Here is a 7,845-nt window from a genome sequence, read left to right on the forward strand (position 1 = left end):
GTGACCCTAACGACGAACCAATGGGGAGGCGCTGGGATGCACGACGTCACGCAGCGCGACGCAGTCGACGCAACTGTGTGAACGAAAGTTAATATCGGTGCGCCATTCTTTACGGGACAATTTGGTACGGGATCATTTTGCTCAGAATCTTTTTTCCTCCCTTTGGTCGTGCCGTGACAGAATTAGCAGACTGGGTTATTAATAACCAAACTAGACGATGTGTTTGTAGTCGGCGTTTAAATATATAGATAGCCACAGCTTATGGAGTTACTTTTGGGTCATTTGCAATTCTTGCTTGTAAATGACAAAAAACGATGCCCTTCAATCAATTTTGACTGGTAAAAATATTTCACAAATTTGTTTTTAAAGATACAAGATATCACCGTTTCCGAAGTTTCTAAATTACAGTTTCTAAAAAAAAAATACGCGAAGAACTGTCCCATCAATTAGGTTCAGACGGGAGAACACGACCTCGTAAATGCTGCCTACTTCATCGAATAGTAACCACTTAGGTACAGCTTAAGTGGAATAATAGTAGGTGTGGTTGTTTGTATATTTATAAAGCGTGTTGTTCATCCGTCATTTTAAAGTTGCGACGAGTCACTCGCTGTAGATGAGCAATTTAGCCAGTACAGTACAACCGCTAGCCTGGCCTATTTAACGTGCCCCACGCAGTAGTGATATACGACCGCACGCGGGTACGAAGCTCATCCAGATCGAAACGGGCAGGGGTGGGGATTGAACCCAGGATTCCTGTGTTCTGCAGCGCGAGCTTTCGCTCCACGTGCTCCGAGCTGGTGCGCGCTAGCCCACTCGGCCACCGATCCCCCTAGCTTAGGTAGAGTGGCCTAGGTATCTGCTCAGTCACGAATACCACCTTTGAAACCTCCTACAGCGCGACCATGCGCTCTTGTGACGCCTGCACCCCCGTCAGCGGTCTCGTGTCGCGCTCTGTCTAGTTATACAGACGTTTGCTTTTGGCGAAGAGATGTTTCCATGGATCCTCCGTATGTTTCCTATTTCTGACGTCACGACCACAATTATTAAGGCGAAAGCCTTACATGTCTCGTCGTTCAGTTGACCTTCAAAGTCCTTTAGCGAAAACACGTAGACGACTGCAAACCTACCAAAACTCGACGGCGACACGAAACGTACGACAACCGGCGCCGGGAAATGTACCGAAACCCGTGGTTTGCCACTGGACCACGAGATGGCCTTGCTTGTGCCTGAATAGGCGGAGGCACTATATTCACATGAGAAATAATTGAGGCCCAAGAAATTGGTAGATTGGGGCTGCAGTGTGTGGGCCACCCTCCATATACTTGTAGGAAACAAAATAATTGCTGTTCCTCAACAAGAGATGACTAGTTTGAGATGGTGTGATGTGTGATGTCACAGTTTTAGCCTTTTTAACAATGTGCGTTTGTATATCTTTCTTAACTTGTTTTTAATGGAGCCGGTATATATATCGACTGCCAACGAAAATAAAGTTCAGTTGTAAGTAGTGCTGGTCCGTGTCTTCCTTCTGTCCGATGTCCTGTTCTGCTTTTAAAACCATTATGAATTACCAACTCCCCGACACTCCACCTCGGCGCTATATTCCTCCGAAAAGACTTTTCGCTCTTGTCCCTCGGCCAGCGACGAGCCAGCGACCTTTCGCTCAGTAATCCGACGCAGTGCCTCTCCGCCACAGCGGAGGGGAGCCACCAAATCCGTTAATCATGTGTCTGTCTTTAATGCATCGGCGCTTGGGCTTTCGCCTTCTAGTCGTCTTAGGGATAACATAAGAGACCCTATGTTTTGATTACCAGCGAAGATTTTGATGGTGTCATTAAAATGCACGGTTGAACCTTGTAATCATCGCGTCTTTGAATCAGTCTGACATTCCTCGTATTTACATTAGCACAAATAGCATTATTCTTACTCAAAACATCATAGTGAGCGTTTGGCGATTCGTGGAAGGCCGACCACAGCGACGCTTTTCGTCGCCCGCTTCGCTAATTGCACCTTGCGCCACGAAACTGGGAAAGGAGAAGACGAGAGCGCGTGGCGACGGGGTGATGTTAAAACGCCCGAGCTTTGACTGGATTGGTTTGTGGCTAGACACAAAGCTAGCTGCCTTCGCCTCTGCTCCCTATTCGATCGCGTTCGAATGCAAACGCGGAAAGGTGGACGCCGGCATCTGGCAATCAAACGCATTCGAAGTGCGAGTAGAGACAAAGGCAGATGGTAGCTTCGTGTCGAACCTCTAATCATCCCGACCAGGGGCTCTAATATGGAGTCTTGGCGAAAATGTCGGTGGAGGATTTGACCACCGGGATTGGCCAGCGTCAGGGTCAAGCGCGGCACCGGCCAATCACGGCAGCCGAATTCCTCGCCAAGTGTCCAAATCAGGGCCCCAGGTTTCGTCAAACTGAGGTCCCCATGCGCTCTCGCCTCCTCCACTCCCTCAGCTTCCCTGTGCATAGAGGATTTCTCAGTGGATGCAAATTGTTTTTAAATAACGGGCAACTTTCGTTAGGGATTTATAAGCCCTGGAGTTATTTTGGTGGCCATCTCCGTTTTCTGGAAAAAAAAAAAAATAAAGCACTCAACTCAACTTGGTGGCCATCGGGGCCGCTAGAAAAGAGGCGAGCTAATTGGTTGGCCTAAAAACTAAAAAGGGTTCAAAACGTCATTTTTTTGTTTGGTTTTTCGGGCACAATATTGGTGATTTCACGCTAGACCCCATTACACTGTGGCCGTGACGGGAAAGTTTGATGAAAAAAAATCGTGGCTAGCGCTACGGGTCAAAACATCTTACCCTTGTATATGGCTTTAGATTGAATCTAACCCGGTAAAGATTATTTGTGACGTCATTCCTTCGATGTGCATCGGCTCTGCAACCCAGGTGTCCTCACCGCAAGTGATATCAGCAGTGCCAAGCTGGCGCCAAGTGAAGGGATCGACGTCCCAGGCGCTCTTTGCCCGCTTAGTTTTAGCGGCGTTCTTCAGTTTGCTACCACGGTCAGAAAATTTCAGCCAAAGGTTAATACAGAAAATAATTAATTACATATTATCAGGTTCTCTACAAAGAATGTTTAACGCTCAGGCCGCACTTCGTTACATTTGTAACCACTAAATCTAGCGGCCAGTCGCGCAGGCAGTGGAACACATACTCCTCTGTAACGATGCTTAAATGATTGCAACACTGCAGTTGGGGAGGGTTTGACTTTAGTTTCACAGAATAATAAATGCTACCGTTGGAGCATCTCTCGTTCCCCCAGAGTATACGGGCTCATTCTCGAAGTTATCGTGATTTTCTCCCGCAAAAACCATAGTATTTGTACTAATGTGCTTAACCGCCGATATTCACAACACATTTTCTATTGTATTCCCACAATAGTTCTGGTATCAATGAAAGTCATTTTTCTTAGGCGCACACCAAAAAAACATTGCTACCAGATGTCTGTATGTTTGCACGACGGCACAAATTATTAGTACATGTTGACTGCTTTCTGGGAAAACACAATTGAAGCATCGGTCGGAAGGTACCACAGCCTGTCTTTGGTAGGCAATGCATCCCACCCGTACTGCCACTGGAGGTCAGGTGTCCTAATGGACATGTCGGTGTAACCAGGCTTCCCCATAGCAGTTGCGAGCATGGCGCTCGATGCCGAAGAGACTCTGCGGAAGCACAAAGGGCTTCGCACGATTGCGAAACAGGCACGTGCTGGACGTCTACGTCCGGCACCCCTTGTCTGATACGACGATGCATTCCGAATACATTGTAGTAGTTTGGCAAATGAGTAGATTGGCTAACAACTCAAACATTTCTGTCTCGCAGCGTCTGCTGCGGGACGGAAATTCGCAAGCCCTCGAGTGACAACTGTACGAGGAAAATGGCATCTCCAGTAATATAATACAATCGAAAAAGTTTGTAATATTTACTAGGCAAATGTTAGTAACCGCTTGTCACATATGTTACTAGGTGCCTAGTAACCGTAGTTAGAAACGGTCAATCTAGTCACGATTACTAGGCCAAGAAGCTAGTAAAGGTTACTAACAAACCTAGTAAAATTTACTACCGTTAGCTAGTAACTGTCATTAACTGTCGCAAGACCCAGGTGACGCTAGTCAATGTCAAACTCAAAATTGTAAAAAAACATTATTGTCCCTTGGTTACATTATTTTCTACACTAGTTACATTCACATTTGCATAAGATTAATTTTACATTTGCACACGAATTTTACATCTAATGCAGAGAAGGAATTTGAACACAGAAGACCCACAAACGCACATTATACACGCAACGACACGCTAACTCAATCGCTCCCCCCAATGGCTATAAATACGTCTTTTATACTGATCATTCGAATGATATCTGTTGACCAGTGACAACCTCGTCTGTAAACGATGTTACAAATAAGGTGCTGCTTTCGCACCAAGATTGTTCCCTAATATTCCTGCTAAACATTCTAAGGGATGTTTTTCTTACTAAGAAGTAAGGTTATTATTAACGTTACTCCTTAACGTTAAAATACCACTGTTATTATTTGCGACAGTCTTTAAAACAGCGTCCCAATAGATTCCCAGCAGCCATGTTCTCTCTTCCCCGCATAGATAGCCACACTTTGCGCATGCGCGTCTCCGTGGCAACCGCATGGTCTCTACACAGCCTTTCCGCTTTCTGGTCAGTACCTTACGCTTTTACGGTCACTGTCACGACCGAAGACATCTTCATGATAATGGCACAACTAGCGTGCACACAAAGACTAAGAAGAATACTTTTTCGGGATCAAGTAGGAACGAAGCAGAGAAGCTTTTTCGACGGCGAAAGCCAGGCTAGTAAGCCGGACGAAGGATCGCCGTCTAGCGGTAGATCCGGTGACGAGCGGACACTCGTCTTCGGCTGTTAGGCCATATCCTCGAAGCACTCCACATCTATGCACCCACTCCTGAAGTCGAGCGCCCGAACGTTAACTATGCACAACAACACGGGAACACGATAACAGCACACGACACACGTCAAAAATGGCAGGTTCAGATCGCAGAAATGAGTTTCTCTCAATTTCCGACTGGCCCCAGCGGGACATCGTTTTCGCACGTCGTCAGGCGACAGTCAAGTGACAAAAGGGATAACGGGACCACATCGGTCACCTGATCCCTGTTGATCCGAGAGTCCCTGATCTTTAACCCACGGACTCTCGGACTTTTAATTACTACTGCCACCTGCCGGGCCAGAATGCTTTTATGCAGCATCGACAAGAAAATCATTCTCGAAAATGTCCGAAAGCTTTTCAAGGCTATTGCACCGTCACAAGGACACGCAATACGAGTGACAAAGATCCGCAGGTCAGAAACGTGGCGCCAACAACGTCTTAATATTGACATTCTGCGTGGTATATGCTGTAACCACAGCGTCTTTATGAAGCACCTGGCGATTGCAAGACATTCCACATAAGCATGTATAAATTCTGGTTACTTCCTGCCCTGAAACATCTGGCACTGCGAAAGAAGGAACACATCAAAAGCTGGCCGCTCCAGACCTTTGGTGACGCCCAACTCTTAGATAAGACCATATCCTCTTTCGAGCAGGCACCTAAGTCTGCTGTATCACCACAGCTGAGAGCCGTTGACAAGGTTGCCCTTGTTCGGACCATTACCTACAGTGCTCACGAAAAGCAGGAATCACAGATTACCTATGAAGGCATCGAATGCTTCGTAAGCGAAAGGGGCCTGGCACCTCCAGGCATGGGCTTCGGCAGTGCTGTACAGGAGCTACGAAGGGAAGGTCTCCAGCTTTTGTGTCTCAGATAGAAAGGGAGGTTTCATAATCCTCGATGGCGGGACCTACAGATAGGAAGACACAGCTGCCTCAGCAAAACACTTCACCTAAATTGATACGAAACGGAGCCAAATAACTAAGTTCGCCGTTAAGCGGATGCTAGAAACTTATAACGAAAAAAGCCTGGGTACCAAATGGAAAGACAGAAAAGGTAGACATTTTTACGTTTTCATCTCGGCAAAAACGTAAGGTAGATGTACCGTTTCTTGCCAGCGTCTCTGAGAGGAAAACCTGGCAAGTTCATTTGTCAGCTTTTCTTGCAAAGCACCTGACGCAGGTGCACTGTGATGAACCACACAGGATTCGCAGCTGAGAACAACTCATTGGACATTTTGAAGAACATGAATCCAATGTCGTACCTGGATTTTCCATTGATATTTAAGATATGTATTATTCAAAAACACATACCAGTCTCATAAATATTCTGCGACAAGTCATCGAGGAAGCTGGCCTAACGCCATTTCAAAACGCAACAGGGATGAACATGGATGCCTTCTTAGAACTGCCCGGTGTCTATTTGATGGCGACGATGACTTTGTATGAGGGTCAAAACTAGGTTAAAAAAGTGGAACTTGCACTGGTTCTCGGGTGGCGCCAGATCTATGCGAGCTATTCTTGGCGGCGTCCGGGATGCACACCCAAACTACCCTGAATGATGCCAGGGTCCAAGCCATCTTTAGTCACGTGGACGACTTCCTGATTCTTTGTAACCTAGCCAGCGAGAATCAAGAAACCGAGTGCAGAAGCACGGTCGTGGGAAGCTCCAAAGGATGTTGCCCCGACTTGATCTTCACTTACGGACTACCTGTTGACAAGTCCATTACGGTTCCTAGACCTCGCACTGAAGTTTAGTGAATGACATATGTGCTAGAGGTACGAACTTCACTCCAGCAAAGGTTTTCTTTCATTTTACATCTGGCCAGTCAAAAACCATCAAACGAAGTGTTGCCAATACGGCTCTCATATCCGCACTAAGCAAGTCTTGCCACCATCAAGCTGACGTACGTTTTCAAAAAACAGATCACCCGGCTACGCGACTCTGGGTATCCAGGTGTCCCGCAAGGAGCCCTGTGTGAAACCATATGCAAAACAAAATTATCACAAAAAGCACCAAGTACTGAGCGACAAAAGCAGACAACACGAAAGAACATCGCAATAGTCCCTTACATCTATGGTGTCACCCACCAACTCAAAAAGATCGTCGCGCGACAGGATGTCCAGGTCGTCTGCTCGGCACCAAAAAAAGCTAACTCCATGTGCCGCAAAGTAAATCAGGTCAAAAACAATCAGACACCTGTTACACCGCGCACCGGATGCAATATGCGGCGTGTCAAACTGGCGTTGTGTACCAGATCCCAATTTCATGCGCGAAATGCTACACTGGGCAAACGGGCCGCTGCATTAATGACCGAGTCGAAGAGCGCGCAGCGTCGGTAAAAGGCACAGCGACTAGGTATCTCTGAGCCCATTGCTGCAAGGGCAGGTGCTGTCCAAGTTTTAACAATATTTCAATTCTTACAAAACACAAAACCGCCTTTGCGCGCGAGATTCTAGAGGCCATGGTCATTAAGGAAAGCGCGGATGGATGTGTTAACAAACACTCCATCACGGTCAGCAAAAAGAACTGTTTGCGGTGTGGCACGTTCCCGTGAAGGGAAATAAGAGGGATGGGCTTTTAAAGGTGTTAGGTAAGTCGAGGTGAGAAGGGAATGGCCAGTGGATTATAAAGTAATAAAATTTATTCGCTATATTTCATGTGCATATTTAAAAAAAAAGGGGGGAAACGAATTCGGCTAGAGGTGATGAAGAACAAGTATAAAGTCTTAGTAAAACATAAAATCGCGCAAAAAAGACAAGGACGAGAAGTATACTGGACAGGAGCTGTCCTGTATACTTCTTGCCTTTGTCTTTTTTGCGGTATTCTATATGTTTCACTAAGATAAACCAACCAGCCCAACAGCGTACCCTACTAAAGTATAAAGTCACAGTTGATAGTCAGCGCTGTGTATGTCTGTTT

The sequence above is a fragment of the Ixodes scapularis genome, unplaced genomic scaffold (genome assembly GCF_016920785.2).
Source record: "Ixodes scapularis isolate PalLabHiFi unplaced genomic scaffold, ASM1692078v2 PGA_scaffold5__190_contigs__length_132052651, whole genome shotgun sequence".
Lineage (NCBI taxonomy): Eukaryota > Metazoa > Arthropoda > Arachnida > Ixodida > Ixodidae > Ixodes > Ixodes scapularis.